Here is a 17,171-nt window from a genome sequence, read left to right as displayed (position 1 = left end):
TAAACCAAGGTTAAAACCACTATGCGTTGTTCAAAGTCACAGAGCTATAAAGTGGCAGAGCCCAGTGCCACTGAGGCAAAGTAAGGAGGTGAAGGGAAGGGGATCAGTTCACACTTGCCACAGGGATCACATGGGAGCTGGAAGATTCTTATTTTTTTGGTTTGTTTGTTTTTATTTATTATACTTTAAGTTCTGGGATACATGCGCCATGGTGGTTTGCTGAACCTATCAACCCGTCATCTAGGTTTTAAGCCGCTCATGCATTAGGTATTTGTCCTAATGCTCTCTCTCCCTTTGCCCCCTAACCCCCTACATGCCCCACTATAGGATGTTCCCCTCGCTGCGTCCAAGGGTCCTCATTGTTCAACTCCCACTTATGAGCGAGAACATGTGGTGTTTGGTTTTCTGCTCCTGTGTTAGTTTGCTGAGAATGATGGTTTCCAGCTTCATCCATGTCCCTGCAAAAGACATGAACTCATTCTTTTTTATGGCTGCATAGTATTCCATGGTGTATATGTTCCACATTTTCTTTATCCAGTCTATCATTGATGAGCTTGTGGGTTGGTTCCATGTCTTTGCTATTGCGAATAGTGCTGCAGTACAGATGTGTGCATGTGTCTTTAGAGTAGAATGATTTATAATCCTTGTTTTTAAGATAACAAGTTAATGTATCTTCCAAGTGTAAGGTGATGAGAATTCTTTAAATGAAGAATTGATAGGACTTGGTGACAAATCATAGTACAACTTGATTACGGAGAACAAAAAGATTTCTTGGCAGGTACATAAACATGGTGTCTATTTTAAATACATTTAAAGTATTGATCCTAGTCTCACATGTAATAAGAGATGCCTCACAAATACCTGTTGAACTGAAATGTCCATTAAGAAATTGTAGGACCAAAACTTGGGAGAAAGACACAGACATCTTTGACCTATATTTTTAAGGATAGTAACAATAAAAATGAAAGTTAATGTTGTAAGAATCGATGAACTTTCTGAGAGAGAGTAGCTACAGAGAAGACAGTCTGCCTCACAAGACAGCACAATTCTCCTGGGTTTAAAACTCCTGTGTGGGCTGGGCATGTTGGCTCACGCCTGTAATCCCAGCACTTTGAGAGGCCAAGGTAGGTGGATCACCTGAGTTCAGGAGTTCAAGACCAGCCTGGCCAACATGGTGAAATCCCATCTCTACCCAAAACACAAAATTAGCCAGGCATGGTCGTGGGCACCTGTAATCCCAGCTACTTGGGAGCCTGAGAAGGAGAATCGCTTGAACCCAGGAGACAGAGGTTGCAGTGAGCCGAGATTGCCCCACTGCACTCCAGCCTTGGTGACAGAGTGAGACTCCGTCTCAAAAAAAAAAAAAAAAAAAGAAAAAGAAAAAACCATAAAACTCCTGTGCATTCAAGAGACCCCTATTAAAATGCAGAGCATCTAGTGAGCTAACAGGTTCAAACAGTACCAGCCAACACTTCAGAGAGACTGTTTTTTACTGAAATAGGCCACCTAACAATGTCAAGGCAGCAAAACAAGCTTCTGGGCAGTAAGTGTGTGAATGATGAAAGGAAGATGAATGGGAGGTAGGAAGGTGGGAAAAACAGACTGAAGTAGTTTCTCATTTCTAACTCGGACCAGTCTTGCTCTTAAGTATAATGAATACCAGGTAATCTTATCAACATTTCTATGATAACTACTAGCCTAGTTTATTTTAGTCAACACTCAGCTCTGCTTAGAATGTCAACTATATTTTTAAGAAGCAATGAATTCTTTTGCAATTTGAAATGTATAGATAGGTTAACATGCTAGAATTTATAATAACAGACATTGGCCTGGCCTTGAGAATAAGAGCATTTTCCATTTTCCGGATGTTTAGCCCATGTCCCCTGCTGTGTGTTGGCATGTGTCACAACCCTGCAGCATGTGAGTGAGTGGTGACCACGCTCATTTACAGGAGTCCAGACTCTGACTGGATGATGGTCTGAGGTTGCATGACTGGTAGTCATGGACTTGGGACAGATCTATCTGATTCCAAAGTCTCCATCATACGGTCTTCAACAGTGTGGCTATTTTTATTTTTGAAATAAGTTGGAATTCAAGACAGAAATAAATAAGAGACTGCAATACATTTCTAAACCTTCCAGCAGCTGCTATCCAGTCTAGCATATCATAGGTACCTGTTTTGTTTTATAGAATTGAATAGGTAAACTTCTGACTGATTTTAAGCCTGTCCTGACTCTTTTGTGATAACAAGCTACCTAAAATGGTTTAGTTAAATGAAGCTTCAGCACAAATCCTCATCTGGAAAAAATGTACAAAATTAATGATTCAATAGTAATCGTTATTGAAGTAATTTATAAGAAAATATGGCCTGATAGGTTATCTAACAAGAGAGAGGCTCAACACCTCTTTAGTGGGCTACATGCCGGGTGCAGTGACTCATGCCTGTAATCCCAGCACTTTGGGAGGCCAAGGCAGGCGGATCACCTGAGGTCGGGAGTTTGAGACCAGCCTGACCAACACGGAGAAACTCTGTCTCTGCTAAAACTACAAAATTAGTCAGGCATGGTGGCGCATGCCTGTAATCCCAGCTACTTGGGAGGATTAGGCAGGAGAATCGCTTGAACCTGGGAGGTGGAGGTTATAGTGAGCTGAGATGGTGCCATTGCACTCCAGCCTGGGCAACAAGAGTGAAATTCCATCTCAAAAAATAAAGAATATGGTTATTATTATTTAGTATTTGTACAGTCCAAAAAGACATATGTATTTGGTAAGAACAAAATATTTGCTCAATGCTCTACACAGTTCCAGCCTCAACTAGGAAAACAAAATATATTAGGACCAAGATACAATACCCAAGGGGGTAGTCGAATGTCAGAGGTGTAGGACTAATTATTATTTATTTATTTTTCTGGCTCTGCTGTGGGAACCTTGGTCTTGACTCCTCTGAGTCCCAGAATCACAATCTTCAGGAAGAGATTCCAGCCACACCTCTTGTCCTAATCCCTAATCTTAGCTCAGGAAACCAATAAGCTTCAAATGTACATACCAGGATGTTTTCCTAACCCTCAGCAAGGACTCAACCATGAGAGTGTTGTTCACAAGGGGTGCCACGTCCCTCCTATGTTCTTTTTCTGGTTTAATACATCTGCCAAGGTGTCAATATATTCCCAGGATGAGCTTATTCTTGAGAACTAAATATGTTCTTCATTTTAACGTAAAGTTAGAATTCTCTATTCATGAATCAAAAAAAGAGACGTGAAGTTATCAGCCATGCTCAGATGACCAAGGGAACTGGGAAGGGTATTATAAACAAAACAAAAGGGAAAAAAACTATTTTAAGGAATCACAACAGTAGAAAAAGTGCCTTGCTTTTTTCTCAGAAGGTAACATTTCTCAAGCAGAAAAATAATAATAATAGTAGTCACTATACCTCCCAAAAAGAACATTTAAAATCTTGCTAGCAATAAAAGAAGTCACTATGTCTCCTATTAGTTTATAAACCATAAAATAGAATTTATGTCTGAAGCCTGAAAAACAGAATAAAAGCTATATTTCAACATTAGTCTTGCATTTGTTAAAAGAGGCAATACTTTTAAAATAATGAACCACTGGCATTTAAGTGTTTTTACAATGTTCTAAAAATGTACTCTGAATATTTTAGAGGAAAAGATGATTGGTAGGGCTACACCTTCTAATGCAAAACATATGTGCTTTTAAAATAAAGTTGGATTTTAAATTTTTAAAATTTTATTTCTGTCTTGTCTAGATTTAGCTTTATGAGTAATTTCACTTTTGCAATATTAACTCTTCTTTTTGAAACCAGTTTGTCAACTGCTTTTGAGTTTTTAAAAATGCAACTAAAATTTTAAGCTTAAAACCTCAAATCTGTAAAATTCAGTGATTTTTTTTTTTACAACTCAGAAATGTGGCCTAGTATGATATTCACCCTTTAAATTCCTAACTTTAGAAAAATATTCTGTAATGTAGTCCTATATACCACCACACACACTCATATACACATGCATATATATCTCCAATTTCTATTTTATTATATAGTGTGTATACATATGTAAACACATACATAAACATATTTTTCTGACAAATCTCTTTAATAATGCCCTAGAAAGAAAATCAAATAATAGATTTATTGAGCAGTGATACAAATAGTTCCAATGAAAAGAAATTACTCCAAATAATTTTTCCCATTTGCATTACTGATATGTAAATTTGATATTTACCTTTATATGAACAAGAAATCTAATTCTGGCCAGGTGATTATCAACCTGGTAATAAATCAAAATTACACGCATGGAAGAGGGAGAGATATTACAAACCATGTTCAAAACCAATTATAGTATAATAAACCTTTCTATATGTTGGCAACCAGCTTATATTTTGATCAAGATTTTGCTTAACAGATCTTTTGAAATACCACTTTTCATTATGTTTTAACGTTCTCTCTCTGTGCATGTATGTGTGTGTGTGTATATATATATACTATTATATATAGTATATAATAGTATGTATATGCGTGTACGTGTATATGTACATACACACATACACATACACACACACATACTCTTTTAACTAAGATCTCAGTGAATAAAGAAGTTGACAGCTAATTTGTTAGTTAATTACTTAGGAAAAGAGATGTAGAGCAGTAAACACAAACTTCTATTTTTTCAGTTATTAGGAGTCATGTTTGAAACAGAGACAGAAATTAATATTTGATTTAAACATATTGATGTTATAGTCTCAAAATAAATAAAAAATTTCAAGAGGCTCAGTTTATCATTTAAAGTGTGTGATAATTTTTAGTAGAGACCCAAATGCTGTTGTGTATTGATAAAGAAAAAGAAACATATGTTAATATAATAATAACAGATTTTCATTTTCTCCTATGGTGACAAAAATCTAAAGTGACTTTTCCCTGTCACTTTGAATAATAAACTAATCCTGGAATGTTGGAGGGAGAATTTAGCACAACATGTTAAGGAAATGCAGATGGAACTGATGTTTTATTAGATGTGCTAAAAATATCTTTATGCTAGGAACTCCTTTCTTATCAAACACCACGGGGGGCCAGTTTCTCATCCTATGAACACCAGTGTGCTTTGTGGGAAACAGCCTGTTCCCTTTATATTTAAAACTTGTATTGTGCTTTATCTGGAAACCTGAACAAAAAGTGTTGCTAAATTAGGAGATACATGGCATCTTCTCTCGTTGACATAGAGACCATGACTGTGATAAATATGGGCTAATATATTTTGAAGAAAAACAAATAGTCACAGGGGAAAAGTTTATACTCTCCTGGAGGAGAAAGGAAATAATTTCTAAACTTAAATATTTTGTGGGATAAACAATCACAAATCTTACCAAAGGTGATCTAGTAAGAACACTTTTTTTTTTTTTTTCCTTGTGCAAAGAAGATTATAATCCTTATTTAACCTGAAAGGAAACTTTAGTTTTACCTTATAAAATAAGATAGAAATCTCTAGGGCAGGACACTGGCTGCCTCATCAGTTATTATAAATTTTATAAGAAATGACTCTCAAACTGTAGAGCATGAAATTAAGCAAAAACATTCTGCATATAAGAAGAGCATTCTTAGACCTTGCCCTTTTTTTTTTTTTTTTTTTTTTGAGACAGAGTCTCGCTCTGTCGCCCAGGCTGGAGTGCAGTGGCCGGATCTCAGCTCACTGCAAGCTCCGCCTCCCGGGCTTATGCCATTCTCCTGCCTCAGCCTCCCGAGTAGCTGGGACTACAGGTGCCCGCCACCTCGCCCGGCTAGTTTTTTGTATTTTTTAGTGGAGACGGGGTTTCACCATGTTAGCCCATGTCAGGATGGTCTCGATCTCCTGACCTCGTGATCCGCCCGTCTCGGCCTCCCAAAGTGCTGGGATTACAGGCTTGAGCCACCGCGCCCGGCAGACCTTGCCCTTAAAGCAGATCTGTTATCATTCTAGATTTATCAGTGATGAAATTGGACACACTCGATTTTCATCCCACTGGTAATATTTGCAGTCAGCATGAATAGACTTTCTGAGTGCAGTTTTCAACTCCTGGCATAACAGTATCCTTCTTCCAAACTATTCCATAAATCACAGAAAAGTATCTCCTCATTTATTTGGGATGAGTTTTAATTCAGAAACAATTCATGGTAATATTCTAAGAGATTGACTGAATTTGGTTTCCCAACTGAAAAAGGAATCAACTATTTATTATTATTTAATGAAGCTTTGAAGAAGGAAGTCAATTATTCTTCAGTGCAGGTCAGTATTTCTTTTGAAATATTAGAAATTGAAGAATAGTAACAATACCTTAATCTTATCAGACACCATTATTCTATGTACTTCTCGTTATTAACTCCTCAAAGTGCCATAATAACAAGATAAAGTAGGTACCATGAGTATCACCATTTAACAGATAAGGAAAATGAAGCAACCTGACCAATATTACATGAAGAACTCTGTGGAAAAGTCAGCTTTTGAAACCAAACGGTTAGGCTCAAACATCTATTCTCACAACCACTGTGCTAGTACATCTATGGCCGTTTCAAAGGCAATTGCTTATTTTCCTACCTTGTTGATGACATAATATTTTTGCTGTAAAGCAATGGTTGCTCATTTTATTTTTCAAAACGTTTCAGTGGAGTGCAAAGCCTGTGTTCCTCTTCTTTTATTTTATGACTCTGTGTTTCTTTTTTTCAATTGGATGTGATTTTTAAAATAATAAATGTTTTTTACACTCCAAAAAAAATATGGAGTGAACTAGTGGGATCATACATAAATATTTGCATGATTTTCAATTTTTATATGGCAGTTATCTTACTTTTATAATAAGATTTTGCAGGTTGTAAGCTCAGAATTTCATGCTGAAAAGTGAGAAAAATCCAAGTTCTTGTCATTTCCAATAATCACAATTTGTTTCTTTCTCTTTATAACAGTCACTCCTGTACTGACATGAGTTTTGGATAATATTTTTATTTATTTCAAGCGATGTACAAAGGGGACTCCTGCATTTTCCCTGTTCCCTGAAGAGATTAAGAACTTCTGGGTGGAGACAAACAGGAAAAAATATTGTTGTGGAACTTTGCCTAGGCTTGATGAGAAGGAGGAAAGAGCTCTTAGAGCTAAAACTAATCAGTAACTGTGGTTTCTCCAAACATGGAAGAATTTTCCATCAACAGTCACAATGGGGGAGTGTCTAGTTGGACCATGATGGAAGGTGGATGTGAGTAAAATCGGATTATTTATTTATTATTTAAATGTAGAGATTTGACTTTAGTAGCATTTTGGGTGCTATAGGTATACATAATTCGGTGATCTAAATTAAAGTATTATCCAATAAAAGTTATACCTAATATTGTCATCCCTTCTACTGAAAATTCAAAAGAGAAAAAGAAAAGGAGAGGGGAATATGTTTGTGCTCTAATATTATGATTGTAAGAAACAGTTCCAAATATTTCCAGTAGATAGACTATTATCTAGTTTTTCTGATGTTTGTGCTGTTTAAATTCAGCAGAAAATAGCCTTTGCAAGTATATAAATAGACAATGACATTTCAGGCATAATAGGCATGCCTAGTAGTGGCTTTTGTTTTGTTTTGTTTTTCTCTGAAAATAATCTTCTATAGTTACTTTATGTAGCTACTATGAAACAGAAGATCCTCCATTTACCCCACTGGATAAATTTGAAAAGATCCCATTCCACCATCCTCTTTCATCCCTACCTGTCCCAAACTGTAGATGGCAGTTTTGTCATCATACCACCTGGATTAACCTATTAGAGAGAATAGAGAGCCTTAAATGTACATGTTTTATCAGAGTTGTGCACACCTATTGTTGTGATGTTCTGCTCATATTCTTCTGAGTTTCCTTAGTGATCTGGGGAGTTTGGATGATGTAGCTGCAATGACAGAAAAGGACACTTTCCATTGTGGCCTTAAACAGACATAATCCATTCCCTGTGGCAGAACCTTATCATTCAGTCTGGACTGAAATCCAGTTGGCACTCATCGTCCCCCTGTCCTGCCTTGGCAGGGATTGCAGTACACTAGTGATGACACAGAAGCCACACTGAGGGGAGTAGTGCTAATTCGACTCTCATGGACACCCATCTGTGGTGTATCATTGGTGTTTGGTGGCTTTTGGAAATTCCAATATATAGCACAGTCGTTTCTGTTCCTAAGATGAGGAGACTCTTCAACTTAGCAAGAGTATAATGAAAAGGTGGGAGTTAGCAACCATTAAAGTTGTGATAGCTTCTGTTGGGCACCTAGAAACAAAGTCTAAAGATGAGAAAAGATCAATAAGCCCTGTGGTAGAATCATATGAAAACCTTACTTTGGGATATTTTTGTGCTTTTTAATGATTTCTGACTTTTAAATTTACTTTTCCAAAGCTACCATTCTTTCTCAGGCTCCAAACCACACTGAGAAGCAAGATTTAGGGGCACTGACCATGCATCTGATAAGTCATTACTTCAGGAAACATGTACTAAGCCCTTTTATGTGACAGGCACTGGAGTAAGGAAAATGGGCAAACAGCACTTGCTTCAAGGAGAGAACAGCAACATGTCAGAAAGCCAAACTGAATTAAAGAGAGAAAATTAAATTTCTCATTTACCAGCTGCGACAATAACATACAAATAAATTTACTGATCAATAAGGGATATACTTTCAGGTAAGTTTTCAAACCCAGCAAGCAGTAGAACACTAACCAATACTGAAATAAAGCCAAAGGCTAACTGCAGAACCACCAATTTTATTTTCTAATCAGATAATATTTCAGGGTTGTAGCCTTCTTGAAAACCTTTAAACATTAGCCTAATACTTAAATATATGCTTTGCCTGGGAGTTAATACTAGGCATGAATAAAATTACTTTTTATAGGAAAAAAAATGACAGGTAACAAACAGATATATTTATGGTATATAATTTATATACACATACATTCTGAATATGTATACAATGTGTTTGTGCATATATACACTTTCCTTAGAATTCCCTAGTAATTATGAATATGGTAATTGTTACCGTTAGTGTCAGAGAGGTATATAATAGGCTGATTCCAAATGAGTGTGACTAGACTAAAATTTCAGGGGCTCTGGGAAATACTATCTTTTAATCAAGCATTCTTTATGAATATGCAGATAGTTTCTGATGTTCAATAAAATAAAATTATCTTTAAGAGATTTTAAAATATAAAAACATGTTTTACAATACTTAGACTTACACACTCGAGGTTAAAATGCTGCACACTTTCAGAAAGTACCACAATCCCAATTTCCGAAGTTGATCTGTGTCTGGGAGAACGCCACTCCTTTTCACACGATGTGCAGGGGGAGGAAGGGGAGGAGCAGGACACTGATCAAAGTGCAACACACGTACACTCATTTCCTTTCCGCCCAGCGTTGGGTACCACTTTGGGGTGTGCAGATCCAGGTGAGGCACCACTCCATCCCAGGTCTGATGGATGCCCAGCCCCAACGGTCACCACCTCCTGCCCACCTGCCCTGGGAATGCCCCAAAAGGGCTGTGAAGGCCTTCTAAAAATGGGTTGAGCATTTTGTCCTGAAGCAGTAGGAGGCAGGAAATTCCTTGCTACCACACTGGGATTCATACGGATCGGATCCAAACCTCCCTGGATGAGCACCCGAATCTGAGGGTTTGTGCCCTGGAGCATCCCAGAGAGCCTTGAACTCTAGCAGTGACCTCCACAGTGTATCAGTGTGCCAGCTGTCATTGTGTGGTCTCCCAGTAGCTTTCAGCACAATTTTCTCACAATAGCATAGAGCCTGAAACTCATGAAACTGGGCAACAATTAAAGCTCACCCTGAAGAACTAAGGTGGCACAGGGGCCAGTGCTAGTGGCTGCACAGAGCGACATCTCTGCGTTCCTCTCTCAGCTCATCTTCCCGAGGAAGAGAGATCCTGGTATCTCTCCACAAAGAACAGTTTCCATTCCTATCTGATGTGGTAACATTTGTTCCACACTTAGCATTTCAAATCTAAATTGCTCAGTCCCATATAAGATATCCTTGATTGACAGGAAGACTCAGATGTACTGTTAGCTGAAGCTCAGCCAGGAGCCACAGATTTTGAGGCCAGACTGCACTGCAGGAACTCAATCCCAGGACTCTTATATACCGTCCCAGAAGAACTCTGGAAGGACTTGGAGAACACAAATGACTTCTGCAGATGTACCACAACAATGCCTCTTACTTTATGTGTTAGCTCTTATCTCAGTGTCAAATTGATAACAATGGTAATAAAGGAAGTAAACACTTAGCTGGTATTTACTAGGTGCCAGGCCATTGTAAAAGTTTATTTACTTTGGTTTATTGAATCCTCATGTACAAGATGACAGATACATTTTCTACCATACCCACTTTACAAGTAAGAAAACTGAGGCCCATTTCTCAAAATGTTTTGGAGAAAACAGTGCTCAGAGAATATGCATTCCTCTGAACAACTAAAGCAGATGCAGCCTCTTTTTAGAAGTTTTCTGAAGATCCTTATTCACTGGGCAAGACATACCACATCCTCTTGTGTACCACCCCAAATTTTAAGAGCTTTTCCAAAAAGTCTATTTTTCAGGTCACAAGGTTCTTTATTGTTCCTAGAGTTTATATTATAGCAGCAGCAGTGAAAGGATTGTCCTCTGGTTCACTCCCAAAATCCCAAACGAAAAGCACAACTTTTTTGTTCTGACGTCATAAAGTGCCCCAGAAGGGCACTTTACGTGTCATAAAATGCCTCTGAAGTGCCCCAGGCTCTCATTTCCTTTATACCCCCACCCACGCCAGCCAAATTTAAACTGTTGTCTCAGCCTTATGATTTTATTTAACATTCTATTATAGTATTTTACTATTGCAAGAGAGTAATTTTATTTTATAAATACTTATTAACAATCTATGCTGAGCCAGACAATTAGACAACACAAGGAACGGGAACCAGACAGGTAAACGTTCACATACTCCCGAAGCTTTTTCATCTGGTGGGAGACTCAGACATTTAACAGATAATACAGCACACAAATGTGCTAGGAAAGGAGTAGTAGCAACCACGGGGAAAAGACATCTTTACAAAGATGATTTCTACGTTGAAACAATACAGTTGGCGAGAATATTGTCAGGTGAGGGGGCTAAGATGTGGAGGCTGGAGGTAAGAGCTGGGTGGAAGGACGAAGCACTTAGGCAAGCAGAACGTCATGTTCAGGGTCAGGAAAGTAGAGCATAAAGCACAGGTGAGGAAAGCAGCACCGTCTGGCTGAAGATAGAATTTATTCAAGAAATGAGATTGGAGAGGAAAGCAGGAGTGTATAACAAGGATGGTAAGCCACTTTAGGGAGTTGGCACTTTATCCTTGGGGCAATGTGAAATCACTGAATGATTTTAGACAGAGAGTGATGGGATTTGAGTTATATGTTAGAAAGATCACTGTCTGAAATAATGCAATCAATTCAAAGAGAATATTCTAAAGTCAGAGACCTGTTTGAAAGGCTGCTAGAGTTGTGCAGGCCATTTTTGCGAGGACCTAAACAAGGATTGTGGGAGTATGAATAGAGAGAGAAGTGGTAGCTTCCCAGAGCTATTTAGGACATAGCCTCTTTGGGAAATTGTGATCAACGGTATATTGGGCAATGGGGTCTGTTGCTGAATGCCGTTAACGAAAGTAGGGGCACAGGAGGAGAGCAAGTTGGGAGGAAGATAAAAATCAATGAGTTCATACTAGGTATTTCAATTTTTAGCTGGAGTATCCAATTGCAGATGTCAAGTTAAAAGAAAATATATATGCATACCTAGAGTTCAAGGAATGATCTGAGATGGATTTATAATTTAGGAGTCAATAGCAGATTTAAACTGTAACCCATAGGAGAATATATGATTGTTTAAAGAAAATACAGAGAGTAAGAAAACTAAGAAGACCCAATAAAGACCCCCTCCCACTCATTATCTCCTATATATTCATTCATTTATCTCATATTTATTGAGTGCAATTATTAGGTGAGTTGCTATGGAAGGAAAGCAATATATTCTATAAGAGAAACTGAGAACCAGAGAGGCTAAATAGCTTAAAAAGTGTGTGTAAAAACTGGGACTAGTTCTCTTTCCTAGTTGAAAGATATTTCTATTACATCCATTTACTTCTAGTTTAAATTAGACGTGCTTTTCAGAACTAGTGGAAGTTCAAAATCCTCACTTCTCAATTCCTTGCCCTTTCATTCCTGTATTTTCATCGTTCTTACATTTGCTTTAATATCGTGAATTTGCCACTGTCAGTAGGCAGCATAACGCTCCTGAGATAATATATGTTATGGACACATATCCTAAATCAAACTATCCTTTATTCCTAACAGTCTACTTTGTTTACAAAAATTCAATGGTATCCTTTATACAAATAAACAGATAAGTTTGTTTATAGTTCTTCTAGAAAACAAAAGGATCCATACTTCCTACTGCAGCCTTGTAAATAAATAATGGAGCTGGGTTTGTCTCAGTTCCCATCCCACTGCTTCCAGATAAATTCCTCCTGGTGACCTAAACAGGCCCTTTCTTCTGTGGCCCCAGTGTGGAGAAGATCACTTGTTGCATTTATGTTTATGGCTCCTACTCCTCAAAAACCCATTACATCAAGACAACACAGATCACACTGTATTCCAAGGCTCCTACTTTCTTGCTTGAGTTTAATTTAGCACCAATTTGGTGTGTTATGATTCTGTAAGAAGTTTTCATAGTATCTCTTTATTTGCTACAAGTTTAAACACAATATTAACAAGTTATTTTCTTTCACACTATCCTTCATTTTGCTCAAGTGTTCCTGTTTATTATTATTGTCCCTTGGGAAGTAATTGTGCTATTTCTGTTCCTACTCCTTAATATGACTTCTGTAATTATTCTGATTATTATTCAGCATAATTCTGGGTTTCCTAATTAGTCACATCTCTTCAATTTGTCATCCTGTATTGTTATTGTTTAACTCCTCTAGAATAAAGACTGCCTTATTTTGTGTACCTAACATCTAGCACTGTGCCCAGCCAGCGTACAAGAGGCATGCAATAAATTATTATTTTGTGCCTTATTTTGTGTGCCTAGCATCTAGCACTGTGCCCAGCATACAAGAGGAATGCAATAAATGATTATTCAATACAGAAATGCATGAAGGAATGGGTGAAGACACTGCTTGATCATTATGATTTGGCTAGATTATCTTTGGATCAATGTTATTCAAAATTCAAAAAATACTCATACTTAGAGGTATAATGGCAATAAATTAAATCACTTGGCTAAATTAAAATAACTTTAAAAATCATAAAATTTATAGGAATAAATATAGTGAAAGATGTATGAGACAGCTACAAAGAAAACTACAAAATGTACTGACAGAAATTGAGAAAGATTTAAATAATGAGATATACCATGTTCATGAATTGGAAGGTTCAATATTTTTAAAATATCAGTTCTTACTAAATTAACTTATAAATTTGATGTAATCCTCCCAACCAAAATTCCAGAAGGTATTTCTGTGGAAATTAATAAGCTAATTTTAAAACGTGTTTGAAAATGCAAAAGACCAAGAATAGCCCTGGACAAAGATTACTGTTAATACAAGAAGTCAAGCCAGTCACATACGAAGCTATTATATTTAAGAAAGTTTGCTATAGACTCAAGGATAAAAATATAGATCAGTGAAAAAGAAGCACGCATTCAGAAACTGACCCATTATTAGAACTCTCACCTGATTTATGACAAAAGTGACACTGCAGTGCAGCAAGGAAGGATGGCCTTTTTACATAAATGATTTGGGGTCAGCTGAATTTTACATGGAAAAAGTGAATCATGACCCCTTCCCAAGCTTCACACAATACACAAAAATCAGTTGTAGATGTACAGGAGATCTAAATGTAAAAGTAAAATAATAAAGCTGTTGTTAAAAAAGTAAAAAACCTTCGTAACTTAAAACCAAGCAAAGGTTACTTAAATAAGGTTAAAAATGTACTAACCATAAAAGAAAAAGTTATAAATTAAACTTCCCTGTTAAAATCACTTATATTAATCAGAACATGACTAAGGATTGAAAAGGAAATAAATCAACTAGCAGAAGATATTTGCTAGGTATCTATTCAACAAAGAATATTTTATTTCCAGGATTATGAGAACTTCCACAAATCAATCAGAAAATGGCAGACAATTAAATTTTTTAATTAGCCAAGAGTTTTGGACAGACATTTTACAAATGAGGATATCCAAGCCACTAATAAATATGTGAAAGATATTCAGTTTCAGTAATCATCAAAGAAATGCTAATTAAATCATAGTGATATGCCATGTACATACACACCAGAATGGCTAAAATGAGAAAGACAATGCCATATTTAGCAATATTATGAAGTAACTGGAACCCTAGACAATGACAGTTTTCCAGATTAGTTGAACTGATTTGCATTTCCAACAACAATGCAAATCAGTTCAACCAATCTGGAAAACTCTCAGTGTCTATTAAACCCAAATGTACTGAAATGCAGTGACCTAGCATTTATTACTTAAGAATATAAACCACAGAAATGCCATTACAGACTGAATTGTGTCCTACCAAAATTCATATGTTGAAATCCTAACCACTAATATGACTGTATTTATTTGGTGGCAGGGGCCTGAAGAAGGTCATCAGGATTAAATGAAGTAAAAAGGATAGAGCCCTAATTCAATAGGAATGATGTGATTATAAGAAGAGAAAGAGACACCAGAGCACAGAGGCAAGATGGTATGAGGACACAATGGGAAAGTGGCATCTGCAACTAAGGAGAGAGGCTTCTGGATAAACCAAATTTGCTGACCTCTTAACCTTGGACATCCAGACTCTAGAACAGTGAAAAAATTAATTTCTGTTGTTTAAACTACACAGTCTTTGCAACTTTGTTATGGCAGCCCTAGTAGACTGTCAGAAATGCATTCAGATGTTCACAAAAATAAATGTACAGAATGTTCCTAGCAACATTCTTGCATTTGGTTATTCTGAGAATAACCAAAGCGTAAAAACAGTCCAGATGCCCATCAAGTGTAGATCATATAAATATGTTTATTTATTCCAAACAATGTAATTTGTCGATGAAAACTAACAGATTACAGCTAGGCACAGCAACATGAATAAATCACAAATACAATGTTGAACCAAAGAGACTAAGTACAGATTAGTATGTATTGAATGATTCTATTCATATAAAGTTATGACGAATCAGCCAGAATGAATCTGCTATGTTAGAAATCAGGAACCAGGAGACTGGTTACCCTTGGGGGTCAGTAACAAAAAGGGAGTGAAAAGGGGCTTTCTGAGATGTTGCTAATATCCTGATTCTCAATTTCAGTGAATGCTGGTTATGTGCATATGTGTCTTTTGCGAAAAGTCACAGCACCATCACTTATGCAGCTTTTTGTATGTATATTAAACTTCAATAACAATAAGCAAGTGATAGATCTGGGACTAAAACCCAGGTTTTGAGGCTCCAAATCTCTTGACTTCTCATTACATTGTTTAAATGGTTTTATATTCCAATTATATCAGGTAGTTTTAGATATGTGTATCTAATCCTTTCCCATAATCGATACCAACAACTCTTGTCTTAAAGATCTAGAACTTTTGCCATGACTAAATAGCTCCCAGTAATAAGGTTCTCTTTACTGAGCTACCTCTTTCTTTTCTTTTCAGAACATTTTTTATTCTCTTTAATTCAGAGAGATGGTGGCTTCCATATTTATTGTTTTCTCCCATGAAGCTTAGAAGCTGGCAGGGTTTTTCTGCTCAGAAAATGCCCTGCATGCTTACACTGACTGGAAGTTTCCCATGCTGAGTCATGCTGGGAATATGGAAAAGCCCCTGGCTTTGAAAGTTCCCAGAAACCATTTAATCTTCAGTTCATCAAACGCACCCAGATTCTAATTATGGCAAGACGCAGTACATGGATTTTCACTTCTTACTTTTAACTCATAGCTTTTCATTTAAATCTCCCAAGTATTTACTCTTTCACCTAATTTTTAAAAATCTAACCCCTTTTTTTCCGCATGATGAAATCAACTGAGACGTGTTTCTGAAGTGTGGCACAAGCCATAGGAAGGGCCCTCAATTCCACGGATTTTCTATTTATTAATTTAAAATTAATTAAACCTAAAAAATATTCATGTCAAAGACTTTAATATATTTTCATTCCTTATCAACAGTTCTAATTGACATTTTTGTCCATTTCTAGGTGTACATTATCTTATGATAAAATAACTTTATTTTACCATGAAATAAATATAATTGAAGAAAGAAACATAACCAAAACTCTTGGAGAGTAAAAAATATATACAGGTCATTTTTTCCCCTTCTCTGCTATTATAACACCTCCCATTATCAGTTCTATAAAAGAACAATTCCAAACCTCAGAGTGTGCTGAGTCAGTTTATCTGCTTCTCTGCCACTTTCTTACAGTATTTTTTGGACAACAATCATATCCACCTCTCTGTCACACTAGCAGGAAAGATATTTATTTCCACATATCCCCTCCAGTTTTCTGCACATCTAGCTTCCTGTTCCCCTCTCCAAAAGCTGCTGCTAGCAGTCACATTTTTTTTCTGCTGATCAAAGAAGAAAAGCAAAATCTATCTCTCCTTCTCTCTCTCTCTCCCTCCTTAAATCCCTTTTTCCCACTTAACTTTTGGAAAAACAATTGCACAAGAAATTAGAAAACCCCAAACATATAATATGTTCAAATTTCAACAAAATTTATAAAAGATACATCTTTTTATTTGTGCCTCAGGATGCACAGAAAATAATGGATTTTCATATCGAAAAAATAAATTTCAATGTTTCAAGAAAAAAAATGTAGCTGGACCAAGCCTTATCAAGCCATGGATGTGATCCCTTTACTCTTGACAATCAAGGACTCTAATCAAGGTCTTTTACTTCTAACTCATCCTAAAATACATTTCAGCTCATAGTTCCAAAATTCAGCCTCTTGAACCACTTTTCCTACACTTAAACCTCATTCCCTATCTCATTTTTCATGACTTTCTTTGCTGTAAAGCTCATGGATTAAATTACCATATTGCTTCCCCTTACAATTTATATCAACAGGTATTCATTTTCTTAATGAATCATCAACTATTTATCAAGAGCCTATCATGTACCAG

At 36.6% G+C, this 17,171-nt stretch overlaps 1 long non-coding RNA gene across 1 annotated transcript; it reads left to right on the top strand.

Moving 5' to 3' along the window:
* Positions 1-1,504: 1,504 nt before the first annotated feature.
* LOC112610742 lies at positions 1,505-16,853 on the top strand. The gene is made up of 3 exons (XR_003116478.1): positions 1,505-1,663; positions 6,997-7,233; positions 14,653-16,853. It is a non-coding gene; the product is annotated as an uncharacterized LOC112610742 (long non-coding RNA).
* The last annotated feature ends 318 nt before the right edge of the window (positions 16,854-17,171 follow it).

The sequence above is a fragment of the Theropithecus gelada genome, chromosome 17, assembly GCF_003255815.1.
Source record: "Theropithecus gelada isolate Dixy chromosome 17, Tgel_1.0, whole genome shotgun sequence".
Classification (NCBI taxonomy): Eukaryota; Metazoa; Chordata; class Mammalia; order Primates; family Cercopithecidae; genus Theropithecus; species Theropithecus gelada.
Note: the sequence above shows the minus strand (reverse complement) of the source record. Positions and strands in the feature narration are given on the sequence as shown.